Raw genomic sequence first — 17,837 nt, forward strand, 5'->3', positions numbered from 1 at the left:
ATTATATTGTGTTACTTATGCAAATTAAATTGTATAAATCAAAACTTATTCAAAATATTAGAAAAGAATTGATAACCATAACTTTAAAACTTAGCTAGAACTAAATAATTATTTTAATAAGCACTTTTATGAACAACAGAAGTCGTAAAATTAAAATAAATCGACATAAAAATATTTATTAAATCTTTAATGTTTTATTAGAAATTCAGCTAAATTTGTACTCAAAACACTCAATAATTTTACAAATGTTTGTTTAAAAATTTTACATTCTTTTTTTTTACCTTAATTCTTTTTGGGTGGCATGCATGCGCCAGCGTCTCTCCCCAAGCTACGCCCCTGTTTACTATATAGAGCATTTTTCAACGATAATTTTAACAAACTAACAACTGAACTGCATAAAATCTTTTTCTAGTACACGTTTTTTTTTGTGTAGTTTAACTTGACAATTAATTTACTCAGGTTTCTCTCCCAAAATCACAACTTGTTTCAATCAAAAAGTTGTATAAAAACTCAACCGATTGTGATGATTACTTTTAAGTTAATTTGTTTATTAATTGAAAAAATAACAAGTAGTTTTGGTCTTTAGTAGGCAGCTCCTATTCTTAAACTGTTATTTAGAACTGGTGAAAACTCAGTATGGTTTTATTCTACAATAAAGAAAAATTTTCAAGTGCCTATGTAAAGATGTTTGAGTAACTTACGATACTTAATTTAAACCTTTTATTTATCTTATTCACGATATTATTATAACAATTAACACAAACAACGTTATACTTATAATAAGCAGCCAATCCATCAATCCAACTGTTGGTAGTTATTGCAAATAACTAGTTTCATTTCAGAGATATTTTTTCACACCGGATTTATTAAGGAGAAGGCTTTTCCGGGCCGACGTAGCTTTAAACATAATGTTTTACAACAATAGTTCATACCTTCAATGGTTAATGATAGTATCAAGTTATATTCGTAGATTGCAATAAAATTGAAAAAAAAATTTTTTACTCATGTAGAAACGGTTAGTGCTTTGAAAAAAAAAAGTTATAGTAAATAAATAGTTTTGACTTAAATTTAATCAAAATTTTAAAGAAGTAAATATACTTTTTTTCTTTATATGGATTTCATTACAAAAACGAATTTCACAGTACTTTTTATTTATTGAACTGACGTATGTTCCTCTGTGTTAAACAAGTTCTACGGAGCTTTGTAAAAAAAAGAGTTTATCAATTTGTGATCATTGCATAACGCTAAATTGAATGTGTTAGTTAATAAACTCTGAATTTTAAATTGTCTCATTGGCATAAAATAAAATGTAAATATAATTAGAAAATTTAGATTAATTTGTTTAACACAAAGAACTTGCTTCGCTCGGATATGTATTGAAAATATTAGCATAAAATTTGAACGTTTATATTAGTTTTCTGAACTTTTAAAAGAAATTTTTTTTCCATACTAAGTATAATGTAATCAAACTATCACTTTAGCAAAATATTAAATCAAAATATTGTTATTGTTGAAAAACGTTTCTTTAAATAAATTACTCTTAATGTAACTTCATACCTAATGTTCTAAAAAAAATTCGTACTTGTGTTATTAAAACTATGTTAAGTTTTTATTTCGATATTAAACAGTACAAGTGCAATATTATACAAAAAAATCTATTTTGTAGTTCTAGTTTTCTTGTTAGAACAAATTTTTTGAATTTATTTTGCTTGTCATTAATCAAACAAAATTTTTTTAAAATTGATAATGCAAAATATGTACACAACTTATTTCAGCGAAAATTTATCTAAAAATTAAATACTTCTGGAGTTTGTAGTGATGTAATGATTGTCACAGAAATGAAAATATTTAATTAACTGAAAATAAATCTAAGGAAGTTTTTCAGTTTGATAGCCAGTATCAATAAAGTATAACACTTTGTAACTGGTGTTCACCAGTGTAAAATTCATTATGCAACCCGAGAAGGAATTTTAGTGCCAGCTCAACTCTAATCAGTGTAAAACCTGTTTTAGTAATATTTTGTTTCAAATAAAACAATTGTTTCGTTGATTATAGCAAAAGAGTTATTTAATAAATTTAAAACAGCACTCTTGATGAAAAAAAGAACGTTTTCTCTAATTTTTTATGCGAACAAATAAAGTTTCAATATTTTTGAACAAGTTGTCTTACAATTTAAGTTTCAAACCAATTTAATAGTTTCTTAATAAACATCTAGTTAACTATTAGTTTGTGTGTTTATTATTACATTGTACATGGTTTACTAATGTATGCTCTTTAAAAATAGCAAATCAATACCTGAATACGAACTTTAACCAAAAATAGTACATTTTTATTACAACTCTTAACTTTTGTGTTAAACTAACAGCATATTATTTTTTACATTTTATACGTGCTTACAATTAGTTTTAGGTATATTTTAATTGAAAAGCAAACTCTTAAGTATATACAACAACGTTTAAGAAAACTTGTTTTAAAAAGTTTGTGCAAAATTATATTTTTATTAAGATAACTTTTGGTATGTTAAGTTAACAGTTACAAAATAGTTCACAATTTAACAATTTTTTTTGAACAGTAATTTGCAAAAAAAATCATATACAGTTTGGACTGACGTAACAGAGAAACAGAAAATAAAGTTCTCTTGTAAACTAAAAATAAATTAAAACAGTTTTAATGAAAAATGGAATAAATATTTGGCTATATTTTAAAAGGCAAAAACTAAATAGTTTTGAATAGTAAAAAAAAAACTGTACATTTCGTCGGTAAAAATTGATACTTCGGGTATATTATACAATGTATTACATGGTATCTCAACATTTATTTAAATTTGTTGTACAATGTATTTATAATATTATCACACCAATTAAAACAAACAAACATACTGATTGTTTTGATGTTGTAAAATTGTATTGACATTTACTCACAAGTTAAGCAAGTTTTTTAATAAAGCTTCAAAAAACCTTTTATGAGTAGTTGAAGAACATTTAGTTTAACATTATCATCTAAAGCGTATCATTTTCGTTTTTCATAAATTTATTTTTAATTCAAAACTGGTAAATAAGTGTTAGTATTGTTCGACAAAAATGCATTTTTTTTATTTTTGAATGGTTTGAAGCCTTCATAAATTATCGCTTGTACTAAACATTTATGTTTCCAAGTGATACAAAAAAGTTTAAAGGTGTAGAAGTATTTCATAAAGTTGATATATAAATTATTAAAGTTATTTACTTCCATCAAGTATACGTAATTTTCTAAAGTTAACATAACATTATTAATCTGATCGTTTGGTTTAAAGTACAACGCTCTAACGACTGAGCTAGCCAGGTTCACGATTGTATTGTAGAATTTTGAAACATATGTGTCATACATTGCGATTTGGTAGTCGAAATTTTTTGCGTCTAGTTTTGAAAAAATAAATAATCATTTTACGATACCTTGTTCATAACGAATTTCATAATATAAAGTAATTGAGCTTAAGTATTTTGAGGAAAAGAACTGATTATTATCATATATTTCTTGTAAAACAATGTAAAACTACAGACTTTAAGTAGTCAAGACTTAAAAAGATGTTTCCAAAACTTTGACACCAAGTTTTTTGTTACCAAGACCAAGTAAAAAAAACCTTATTTTAATTGTAAAAACTAAACTAAAGTTTTTGTTTTAGAAATTTTATCTAAACTTCTTGTAATAAAATTAAAATTTCTACTGTACTGTTAAAACTTGTCTTTAGACTACTATTTCTGAACTTATTTTGTTGAAATTTATTGACTTGAATCTTGAACTTAATGAATCAACAGTTGGTTCTTGCAAATTATTGCGCAAAAATCAAGACTTTAAAAGATTACATACATCTAAAGCTTGTAGTGAAGTAAATATTAAATAGTTTAAAAGCGCGTGTCCGCTCGTAGGGCCTGGCAGCCACGACGGAACAGATACTCCCTCTGAGTAACTTCAGATCATCTTAAAATACTGTTACTTACAATATTAGGCAATATCAGAATATCAAATATGCATATCAACATAGGGAATATAAATATACGGAATCAATAACAAATACTAATAATAATATGAACATTTAACAGGATCTAATAATTTTAAATTATAATATATAAATACAGATAACTTAAACTACCACTAATAAACTAAATAAATCACTAGTATATTATAAACAATTAATTTTTACTAAATTCTAATTAAACAAATTAGAAATGTGAACTTGCAATTAAAGATAATAAAGAGAAATAAACAGTATTTACAAGATAGCAGTTCTCTGAAGCCTTAACATGTTACTTTGAATACATATAATGTCAACTCAAGTCCTATCATTCAACTCTGCCATATAAAAAATTGTCTTCAAAAAATAACAAAACTTATCTATTGTTACGTAATATCTTTTAATTTTAGCGTTCTTAAAAATAAATAACTATTTTGTACTTTTTCGAATTAGCCTAACATTACACGCGTTTTTATAAAAATAAATTGAAACAGTTTTAGTGTCAGAATATTTTCTACCGGCAAAACTGGCATATAACAGCTTACAAAATGTTTAACGAAAAACTTTAACTTTTATACTAAACTAGATTGAATCTTAATTAAAAGTTGCACTAGTTTTTGTATTTTTCTTTTAAAAGTTGAGAATTGTTTGTTTTAAGCAGGTTATTTTATACTAAGTTCTCTAAAATACTAGACGTTGTATGCCAACTCAATACGAGGTTAAATTGATAGTCAAAAAAGATTCGCAGAAATTCAAAAGAAGTGAAAGTCTATTTTCTACTTAAAAAATTTACTATAACTTTGTTAATAGCTTGTTGTTGGAGTCAATAACTAATTTCTATTTTAACTTAAGTTTTGGCAGTCTTCTATAAGTAATAGGTTTACAAAATAAAAAGGTCTTAGCAGGCCTTGTTTTACTCGAAGGTTTTACTAAAAAGACTAAATCATTTTAAAGAATTAAACACTACTTAAACTTTTCAAACTATTTGCAGATATTTTGCAATAAAGTTTTGTAAACCTATTAGGGAATTTTTTATAAGAAGATAAATTAGGATTTATCTGTAAGAATTGTAATTGAAGTGTTTTTAAAACAATATGTAAGTTATGTTTAGTATTTATAATTGAGTGTTGCTTGTTTGTATACAGAAAGATAATTTTGATTTTTAATTGTATTAAATTATATTTAGTAGACATTGATTACTATTTAGTAAATTTTATTTAATGTTTTGAGTTTGTATGTTTCTGTTAGTTAAGTAAAGTATTAAAAACCATTAGATGTTGATTAAATAAAGCAAAAAGTAAACATATAAGTAGTTTCAAATATTATCAATACTAAATATAAAGCTTATATGTACTTCTTTTTCAAATAAATTTTAAGGAAATGACACATAGTTTATTATGTATGTTGTTATTAGATTTGTCTTCACCTGGATTTTTTAATCTTTTTTCATAAGACCCTTTTGAAGAAATTGATAAAACTATGACCCTATCTGACAAATTTGTTAAACAAATATCCTTAAAGACGTTTATGGTCTTGTTTTTGTGCTCTTCATCTCCAACACCAGAATATCTACTTTTAATTTTAAATTTGGCCTCATTGCCCCCCAATGGCTTTTTTACTACTCACCTCCCCCTTTCGGCCCCTTTACAGCCTTAAAAGGGTAATAAGGCCCACTATGGAAAGCCCAGTTCTATACTCTATTTAGTTTTATAGACTATAATTGCGGCCCGCGGGCCAAATGCGGCCCTTAAAACAAAAATATTCAGCCCGCGAGGTAAATTTTTAGCTAAAAGTATACTTTTGAAAACACAAAAGGATATAAGGTTTTTCAATAAAAAATTTACAACTAGACTTTTGTTTTAATAAATACTCTTTAAAAGTCTTGCTTTACTGCTTATTCTTTTATACTTATAATTTAAATTAGTATTCTTCTAGTAATTACTGTAACTACATTTAGATAACTGTGGCCCGCGATCAACATTTTCAGAGTAAATTGGCTCGCGAGTAGAAAAAGGCTGCCGACCCGTAGACTATAAGATTAACTTAATGTAAGTGAAAAAAAATTTTTCATTTTCTGAAGTTTAAGCACATAAAATGTAAAAGTATATACCTTAATATTTGTTTATTATGTTATAAATATTTCTATTAGTTTTTTTCGGTCAGTGTAACTGATTTTTATTTATTTCACAAGTTTACTTAATTTAAAGTTTTTTTACACATATATTCACTAGCCATCTTATTTAAACTTGTTTCTAGAAATTAGAGTATTATTTTAAATACAGATAAATCGTGCTACTAAACCTACAGTTGCTGTTAAAGGTTTTTAGCAAAAATAGATCCGGGTTGGGAGACCTATGGTCCCTTGATCTTTCAAAAACCTTTGGTCTGCGAATGTTTATTTTTGTCTATTTGAAAAATGTCTATCTAAAAAATATTTTTGTCTATTTGAATATTAACTAAAGTAACTCGTTAAAACCAATTGAAGTTGAGGTTATAGATAACAAAATTTCAAATGTGCTTTTTAACTTACGTTTATTATAAATTAGTGTTTATTGTTTGATCATCGAAATTTTACTTTTAAAGAGTCTTTTTTTAGTAAAACTTTAGAAATTACATTACCTGTTAAGAATTCATTTAAAAATTCAGTCCGTTCAAGTTTTATTACTATACTGCTCACTAACCGTAAAAGTTGCCTGTCAAGGGGTTCTAGTTTACTAAGATCTAGTTTGTTTTTCTGCAAATTATCAACCTAACTAAACCGTAGTAATATTATATATTTGGAATACAAAACTAGTAGATAAGTACATGAGTTGTGATAAGTACATATAATATTTTATGCCATTTTGCTGTGGAAAGCTCCGTTGTAAGTTTTTAAAACATTATAATTTGAATAAGTTAATGTAGATTTGCAGCTCTAATTATATTATTACAGATGAAAAGTCTTATATAAAATTCTAAACAGTTTAAAAAGGACGCTACATGTTATTTTTAAACGATGCCGCATTGTCATTATTCAATTTTTATTATTTATAAATTATATAGTTTATAATTTTAAGTAAATCGCTCGCGTTTTAATAGTGCTTTTCCAAAGTATAATTTAGAAAAAAAAACATAACATATACCTATCAAAAACGAGTTATTTTTCTTGACTTCAATAATTATAAAATAAATCAACTTATTACTTAAGTTTTTTATTTTAGTTTAATTTAAACAAATATATAGTACTATTAGGTCCAGATTAAGAAATTATAAAAATAATGTAAAATTCAAACCAATTGTGCATATAAAATTATAACTTTGGTTACTTACTTTATTATGCGGTACAATTATTAAAAAAAACATGTATAATTTATTTTATCTAGATCCAACTGTACAAAGACAATAAGTTTGAAAAGCTTTTATAATTTTTAACTCTAAGATAAATTTAAAATTTAAGAAAACTAAAGTAGGTCGTAGAAACTGTTGAAGGTTTAAATATTCATAATTAAAAAAATCAATTTAACTAAAATTATTTAAGCTAAGAACTGTTTAGAAATAAAATACAAAAGGTAGTTTGAGCTTTAGAAATTGTATAAACTTCAACATTAAGTCATACTTGTACAAAACAACTGATTTCTAATCCTCCTCATCTCCAAGCTTCAGATCAATTTCAGTTGAGTCAACATTTCTCTCATGCTTCCTTTTCCTACTATAAGGTTGATTACAAGGTTGAGCATCTTGGCGTTTTTAAGGAGTTTTGGGAGCTTCCTTGTCAGTAACTTCCGTGCTCGCTTCTTCAAAAATTAACTGCTTTCTTACGTCATCAAGTGAATTCCTGTCAATTTTCTTCTTCCTCTTTGCTGACTTTCTGGTTGATGATCGGCTGATCAAAGCCATCTTTGGAGTTTTCACCTCAGCTTCACTACTTGTCTCTAATTGATTTATTTCAGCAACGTTTTCTTCAGATGTGACAGCAGTTTTGTCAGTATCTTCTTTAGCTATCAAGTTAGATCCTTTTTCTTCAAAAGTTAAGTCTGCAGCAGTGGTGGGATATTTAATTTGTTTTTTGTCAGCATTTTGCTGAGAAAAATGCATCTTTTTACTTGGAGGCTCTTCATCAGGTTGTAGTGGGTTTTTTTCTCCATCAGTAAAAAATACACCAAGTGAAACTTCATTATTTTTAGTAACTGATTTGTCAACTAAAGTAGTATTAGTCTCATCAGTTTCTGCATCAACCGGTTTGTCAACTGCATCACTTTGAAAGCTATTATTAGAGTTAGTTGAAGTCATGGTTTAGAACTTTGTTAACAAGCTAATTATTTTATATCTGCTGAAAAGAGTATTAATGTTATAATTTATAGTTTCAAGGAGATAAAAATTCAAAGTTATCAAAACTTGTTGACCAACATTTAATTATACTTGAGAAAAGTAAGCCAAGTGAAAAACGTTTACAGATTTATTAGCATTTTTTAGACTACTAATCAAGCATAATACTTAAATATGCGCTTAGGAGAAAATAATCAATTAAAAGATAGGTTTATTAACGTATAAAATTTTTCAGAACTTTGTACAAAACGTTTTTAATAAGTCTAGAGAAATTTAATTATAGGCTTTTTTTATAGAAATTAAAAAAAGCAAGATTGCAAAATACATGTTGTATAAACTTAAGTAACTGTTTAAAGAAAAAAACTTAAATGAAAAAGACATTTGTAAAATTAAAAAATAAAATTCCCAGGTGATTGTAAAATATGCAAAACTATTTAAACTAAACACGCCATTTCAAACGTAGAACATAAAACAAAAAAAAATTGAAACACTCTTAAACATATATATTCAATATTTGTTTAAATAAATAAGCACCATAGTAGTTTACTTTAAAAAAGTACTTCTATTGTGTTTAAGTGGCCTTTAAAAGTTTATATTGTCTAGAAAAAAGTCATTGTCTCATAATTAAGCTCAAATGTAAGTTAAACATTGAATGATGCAACAAAAACTATTTTATTATATACTACTTATGCTACTTAAGCACCATAACTCATTATAAACAAGTAGTTTACATTTAATTGCTAACCGTAAAGTTATTAATATTGTAACATAAATTATCCTTTTGTGTGTTACTTATGCTTGGTGTATTATAACTTCTTTTAGAATAAAGTAGTTTACATTTCATAAATCAACCGTAAATAATTTGAAATTGTTGTATAGATTAATGCTAATTTTTTTAAGTGCAACTGTAATAAGTTAAGTTTACAGTTTAAATTTTTAAATTAATAAATGGTTGTTATGATCGCTCTTATGTTATAAAAATAGATAACATTTTTATTCTAAATTAAAACTTTATTTATTCTAAAGTCTAAATACCGGAACTTTTAAAACTAAAAGTTAAAAATAGGGTCTATAAAAAAGATTACCTGCACATTTTTAAGCTATTTTTTTTTTAATTTTTCCTATGATGAATGCTTGTAAACTTGATGTTTTAACAATAACAACATTCTATTATTTTCTAAACCTTGCTATACTTCAATTTATCTTGGAAAAGTGAAAAGTTAAGTCTTTCAATTAATGTATTTTCGTTATCAATTAAAGTTTTTAAATTTCTTTTGAATGTTGAACAGCTTTAGTTCGAAGGTAAAATGAAAATAATAGAGAGCATGTTGATATTTTACTATAGAAAAAAAAAAAAATTTTAATAGATCTAATATAATCATCAATTCCTAGCTTAAGAAATTGTCTAATTTTAACATTAATGTATTAAAAATAAAACTAAAATGAAACATATACTGCTAAAACATAACTTTAAAATATATTACACCTTTTTATATCTTCACAAAACTACTTCCATTGCTAGTTTTCACTTAAAATTAATATATTTAATCATGTATTTACTCAATTTTCATTTTTTTTTTCCAAGGGTTTTTTGAGTATATTGTTTATCTAATTTGAATTACATTGAATAAAATTGTTTTTAAAGGCATTGTAAATTTTACTCCTTAATAAAAAGTTAATAAATATTGCTTTTTAATTATCAACACTAAGCTGTTTATAAATATAAGTCACTTATTTTCAGAAAAAAGAGAAAAAAATATTTTATATCTTTTCTAACGAAACTGTATTAAAAAATGCTTTACAAAGAATTGTTTTATATTTATTTACAACGTTATTACTGCCGCAAAAAATGTTTTAGATTAAATAAATATATGGACTTCAAATAATATTAGAAAAAAGTAAAATAAAAAAACAATACCTTGAAGAAGCGATAGTTTTAGTAGTTGTATAGACTTGAATAAAAGATTAATGAAAATAAATTAAAAGAGCTGTAACAATTTATTTTTGAAATAAGTTCATATACTAAAAATTAGATACAATTGTTCAAGTCTAACATACTAAACTAATTTTAATTTTATCAAATACGAAAAATCTTGAATAAACATTGTAAACATACTTTGGTACGAGCATCTTGGTTAACACTATTATTATTTGAAAAAAAAGATTAATCAAAATGAATTAAGATGACAAAAAAAAAGTTTTAAACTTAAAATTTTTTTTAGAATTTATAAGGCTAAACTAACTAAGATGTTTTTTTTTAATTTTATTTATTTTAGAGTTTATAAGGCTAAACTAACTTGACTTTCATCAACTACCAGAAACTTTAAATAAACTTTTCAAGCATACTTTAAGCACGAACATCTTCATTAACACTATCAAATAAATTTCACAACATTTAGCTTAGCTAACACCAGTCAATAAATATTTATCATCTCACATTTCTGTTTATTTAGTGTTTTTATTGTACATAAAATATGTTTAATATAATTTGTTATGCTATATAAGCTCAACAACTTGCATAATGATTATTTTACAATACTTCATACAAAACTAACTTCTCAAAGAATTGCAAAAGATGTCTCTATTTTATTTACTACTTTACTGTCCATGATCACAAAAAACATTGACTAATTTACAGTTTACTAAAAATATGTTTTTATTGCCTCTAGTAAAGTTAAGTGTAAAGAAAACTTTCTCTATTCTTTAAAAGCTTTCTTTTTCAAAGTTGTTATAAAGGTGTATTATATTACATAAAAGATAAACAATCAGTTAATAGTTTGATTATCAACCATAAATGTTTTTATTTTGATTTAACAAGCTTTATTGTAACAAAACACTTACTCTAGTACTAAATATGATTATCTTTTATTTTGTACTGATACAAAAAGTACTGTAGTGAATTGAAATCAAGCAACAATTTTATAGATAATTTATCAACCATAAATGAAAATAAACTCTTAACTAAGCTTATTTTGCATAAATTCAATGAAATTTGATAATATTTAAATATAATAAAAATATTTCACTTCTAAAATATGTTTCTGAAAATCTAAAAACAATTATCTATTTAAAAACAAGTCTAAAGTCTTGATTTCTTAATATATGTTAAGTTGAACTAAAACTTTGTTATCTACTTGAATGAACCTACAACCGATAAAAAAATCATTTATGTTAAATGCAATAAGTTTTATTAAGAATCTCATTTACTACTATTTATTAAAAGAAACAAACAAAAATTAAAAACTTTGCTTTTCTACTTCTAGAACAAAATAAAAGTATACTTGAAACTTACAAAAAAGTTTAACAAAATTAGAACAGTTTATTTTATAAATTTTTAAAACTATAAAAAACACTGAAACAAAAAAAAAACATATTGTATAACTTAGTGTAACAAATTGACTTAGTAGTTTTGAACAAGACGTTAAACTGTATATTTTGGTATGTGACTTGATAACCGACAGATTTTGTCTAACAACAAGTTCTTTGACCTAGATATTGAGACCTTTTTTGTCGTAGAATAAACATAACCGTATAACATTTATTTAACTTACATGAAAACAATAATTTAACGTAGTTACAACTTCAACTGCTCTAAAGCTTGAATTTAAAGTAGTTTAAAAATAACAAAAATAGTCAACAAAATAAAATCAGAAAGTATTTTTAACACATTACTACTATAATGTTAACTAAATGTAGTTAATTAGTAAATAAGTAAAATTAAATACGCTAAACTAAAAACATTTATTTAAAATTTTATAAATTTAAAAAAACTTCCAAAATAACTTTTACAACTTAAATCATAAAAGTTTTAACTCATTTAATTACATTTGTGTTTTTTGCATACTAGGTTATATTATATATATTTTGCAAAATTTTCTTTTGTATGCTATAAAACCTAAAAACTTCCTATCATTTTTTCTATTAAAGCTAAAAAGGTAATGAAACATGTGTTTATTTTATATAATACTTTTCAAATAAGCCAATACGTTTATAGTTCATTTATCAAAACTAAAAGTTTTTGTTGTCTTAACAAGTCAAGTGTACCATGATACTTTCATAATATCTCTATTACTTAACATGCCATTATTTTATATAGTAGTTATACAAAAAACATTATACTCATTTGAAAACAAACATCTAGTTTATAGTTAGTTTTTCAACTGTAATAGAAACTTGAGCGTAAATAAACATGAAATTTGATAAGTTTCATATAATGTAACAGTTTTTAAGTTCGCATAAACTATTTTCAATATATTTTCTTAATTTTTTTTATAAATGAATACAGGCCTAAACAAATGTTGTTTTTAACTAATTATAATTTTAATTAAACTAATGAACTTTTGTAGTTCAGAACCAAATAATATATCTGAAAAAAGTTGCCTGTCGATTTAAGTTATTTACACTTAATATTTATATAACAAATTAATTTTTATTCAAACAACTTCAGCTACAAAATTCGTGTTTGAATAAATTTAACATAATAGTATATTTCTTTAAACACTTCTAAAAATAAAATAAAAAATATTTATAATAACATACATACAAAAGTTTTTTTTATTTATGATACTAATTTTTTTTTGGTAAAGTCAACAATTTAATTATTGTTTTTAAATTACTATTTATTTTTAAAGGTATAAATTTTCTTTATATGAAATATTGTTTCTACATCTATAATTTTTTTAAAGGAATTAAGTTTTTATGTTTTATGAAAAACTAAAACCATCTGAATTGTATAGTATAAAATACTTATTGCTAGTATTACAAACATGTTAATATTTATTAAAAATTGCATAGTTTGATGTAATACCAGCAAAACTAATTAGAGGGTTTTATATTAAAAAAAAATATTGTAATTTACTTCTAAAGTTATCTAAACTAATTATTTATAAACTCAAAAATGTTTTTAATGTTACTATAAACTACAAAGATTTTTGTTAGTAAGCTTTCAAATCTAAACCATTTAAATTACCAAAATGAATTTTTGCTATTTAGTTATCGTTACTCTATTTCTAACAACTAAGACAGAGTAATCTATAAAGTACCTACTTTATGTAGCTCTAACAATAAAATATTTTAGCTGTTAAAATTTTCTTTAAAAAAACAATGAAATGATAATATTTTTCACGCTTAGCAAAAATACTTTTAAAATGTCTTTATTTTTTCAAAATTTATTAAACATATTTATAGACTTTTCAACAAAAGAATTAGCGAAAGTCTGTAGAGCAGAAGCCTGGACTTTCGTATGCCATGAGAAAAGCTCATGTTTAACAAAAGGGTTAATCATATTAATATTTTAAATTACAATTTAAATAACATAAGTTTATTTTCTTAAAAAATTTAATTTAATAGTCAGTATTACTAAAATATTTTTACAATGTTTATAGCTAAATATTAATAAACAGATACTAAAGTGACTTTTAATTTTTTGGTCCGTATTACGTAACTCTGAAGGAAAATCAAAACTAAAGGGTTAAAATACTTAGTTTAAAATTTCTTGCTTAAAAGAGCAAAATTTTATTGTATTATTGAAAATACAAACATTAACTAAATTACTAGTAAAGTTTAATTCTATTCTAGTTAATTCAAATTAAAAATATACAACTTGATATGTAGTTAAGTAAAAAAAAAAACAAATATGTTAAAAATTATTTTTCAATGAATGTTTAAAACCTTTTATTAATCATAAAAGTTTTAAAACTTGTTTTTAATCTCAAAGTTAATAAACACAGAGGTTCTTAAAAAGTAATTCATAAAATATTTGTTGGACTTAGCAGCTTTTTCTAAAAGTAAACTTTATCTATATAGTTTTTTCATAAATCGTCTATTATTAAAAAGTTATAACTAGACTAGACATGAAATAAAAATATTTGTAAAAACATTATGATGATGTAGATATTGCAATGGTCTGCTGTTACTACTTAAATAACTTAATAGATTACTTAAATTGTTTTTTTAATTTCTACTTACAAAATATTCAAACTTAAGTAAAACTTGTATATCAAAACACAAAGCAAAAAAACTATTTATGTTAAAATATTCAACAAAAACCAATTTTGTTCTTAAAACATTATTGTTGATATATTTTAATTGTTGTTTTTATTAGAATTATAGCATATGTATCAAAACAAAAGAATAAAACAAATTGTATCACAAGTTTAAATAAATTTCTATAGTCAAAAAAGTATAAGTTGTGTTAACTTTCTAACCCAAAATAATATGAACATCATAATGTTTACATACTAATAAGGCATCCGAATAAACTTTCTTGTTGGTTAATGCTGAAATTGTGCCAGCTAAAAAATTAGTGCAATTGTTTAAGTTTATTGGTAACAAAACTACTTTAATTTATTTTAATTTTATAAGAAAATTTACTATTTTATTGTTAGTTACGTCACTAAGATTTTTAGATGTATGAATATTTGGCGAAAACTTCTTTTAAGGAGTACCATCAAAATAAATTTACTCTAAATATTGTAAGGAATTTCTAACTCATTTTAAACTTAGTAAAATCTCTAATTAATCATCATTTCATTTGTTAAGTTGTTTAAATTAGTTGTATCCATTATCAGTATAAGTAATTTTAAGGTTTAGTTGATTAATAAAACTAAAATACTGATTGCTTTTTTTTTGTAAATAAATATAGCTTTTGTTTCTAACCCGATCATTTCTAACTCGATCAATTCTAACGCGATTTAACTTAATCATTTCTTATCGGATAATTTCTAAGTCGATCAATTCTAACATGATCATTTCTAACCCGACCACTTTCAAACCGATCACTTCTAACCACATTATATGAAACATATCATCATATGAACTTTGTCTTTAATGAAACATACGAATAAATTTGCTACCTTCATCGATTCTATAGATAATATTTTACACAAAATCATCTTAACTTTAGATTTGTAAAACAAATTAATTTTCTATATTATTTGTTTATTAATAGAGCAAATAAGCTTATTTTCTCAAACTAACATATGACAGAATGAGATAAAGTTTTTTTTACCAGAATTAGCTTTTATAACATAAAACTTTTAAGAGTTGGTAAAACAAAAAGTAGTTTAAAGCTTATTTAGATTACATAAATTAAAATCTTGTTCACAAAATATTCACGGTTAAAAAAACCTATTTTAAAATCAAACTACTTTTGATATATATCTTTATGAACTAATGAAAACTTTTATACTAAACAAACGAAAACTTTAATATATAACTATATTATTTAGTTATGTAATGCAATAAGACATAACGTATGTATAAAAATAAATATATTTAACCTTATTGCTAAACTTTAAATCTAACACCAGCTTAAATAAATAAATGTATGTAAATAGATTTGGTACGTTGTTTCTTTAAATGCTATGTTATAACAATAAATTGTTTTAAAATGAATAACTTTATCTAATAAAAATTCAAATAACTCCAATAAAGAACATGAAGCTTGTTTTGATAACAGCTACATTCCCTTTAAAAATAATTTTTTATGCATACTGTACAATTAATACTGGTTTATACCAATTAAGAATATAACTTGACAGCAAACCACATCATTTTGTCAATCTTGCTTCAATTTATTTTTATTTTATATTAAAATTTAACTTTTTTTTTAAGTTACATCACTGCAATTTTTTCTTTTATAAAATTTAAATAATTTTTATTTCAAAAGTTTTGTATACCGATTTAACAAAACATGTTTCTTCTTCTACAAAACTAAAACATCTAATGCAAACAAATGCTTTTATTAATTTTTTATTTTTTCTAATAAAAACAAAATGTTAATTTTTCCTAGAAATACTAAACATCTGTTCAAATAACTAACGGACAATTAAAAAAAGAAATGCGTTTTCTTTTGCCTGGCAAGAAATTAAATTTGCATTCGCTTATTGAAAAAAAAAACTTAATTTGTTTTTTTTAATAACTTGCAAAATTCTCTAGTTATTAAGAGTAAACAATGCTTCTAGCTTAACATTAATCGAATATACTTTTTAAGTAGTTCTTTAAAATTTCTATGATTCATTAATTTTACTTATTACTAAAAAATCCTGTACTGTTCAAAGACTGGTGATTATTTTATTAAAAACAAGATAAACTGTTATCATTTAAATTTTTTTTTCTTTTAATATTGGGGTAACAGCTTAGTTTATGTTACCATACATTACAAATGCATTCTGAGATTATATAAACTAAAATGGATATCACTTAAGTAGCAAAAAAATTATACATACTTATCGTTAAAAAGGTGGAAACAAAAGTATTTGGTTGAACAAAATTAATACTGGCTACTCACCAGTCGAAAATGTAAGACCAGTCTTGATTAGACATCTGTGAAATAAATGCTTTTATTTATTATAATTTTATATGAAAGTTTTAGTTTTTAGTAATCTTTACGTCACTACAAACTTTATAAAATTAGATTTTATCAAATTTTTATTGAACAAATAGTGACATTCATATTTTAATTTTGTTTGAAGTATAACTTGATTAAGAATCAGCAAATAAACGTTAAAATAATAAAAAAAAGAAATTAAACTTCAATTGTAGAATATCTTTGTTGCATGTTTAAAAGCAAAATAAACATAGTTAATAACATAGTTTGAGCAAATCGCCTAAAATATTACTTTAAAATTTTTTCACAATACTAACATAGCTTTACAGAGTTTAAGTGAAATTATAAAAAAAAAGTTACTAATTGACAAATTACTGTTTCAAACAACTTTATTTTTTTCTGAATTTAAGCTTATTTTGTTGAACAATTAATTTGAAAATCATCTACTGCAATAAAACCTTCTTAGTTATGTTTTCACTGCAATAAAATAAAACATTCGAATAAATATTGTTTTCAATGTCATGTCTTTTTAAGTTAAAACATTAAACTATGTTTGGTGTTTGTTTAAATTTTTAGTAAGAACAATAGATTCCTGTAACAATTAAGAGTCACAACTAATCTAAACTTCAAAAGTTACGGTATAAAACATAAAGCTGGACTTTATAATCGCTACAAACCGTATAAAATAGTTTATATTGTTTATAAATAGTAATGGTGACAAAATTCGTGGTGTATTGTCATCATTACTTTAAACTATAATTAATTTAAACATATAAATATCGTTTCAGTTTTAGTTACGTCACTGCAAAATTTCGATGCATGAAATTTCAATGGTTTATTTTTTTCAACTTTTTGTTAAAAGCAACATGCTATTTTTATTCTACTAAAATTTTAATTTAATGCAAATGACATCTTTAAGTAATGTTTTAATTCTATTTGCTAATGAAAAAAAAATAAATTTTGCAAAACAAAACTAATATACTGTTACAAACAATTTAAGTGAAACTAAGATATAATAAAAAACTATTTTTTCTCCTGGTATAACTTAAACTTAGCACCAGGTTGGAAAATTTATTTGAAAACCAAAACTTTATTTACTTATTTAATAATTTCAGAAATTCTCTCGATTTAATTGTTAGTAAATGGCGGTAGCATTTGGATTTATTTGGTAAAAATCAATAGTTGCACTAAACGCTTAAAACAATCTTTCAA

The sequence above is a fragment of the Thalia democratica genome, chromosome 2, assembly GCF_965202585.1.
Source record: "Thalia democratica chromosome 2, ktThaDemo2.hap1.1, whole genome shotgun sequence".
NCBI lineage: Eukaryota > Metazoa > Chordata > Thaliacea > Salpida > Salpidae > Thalia > Thalia democratica.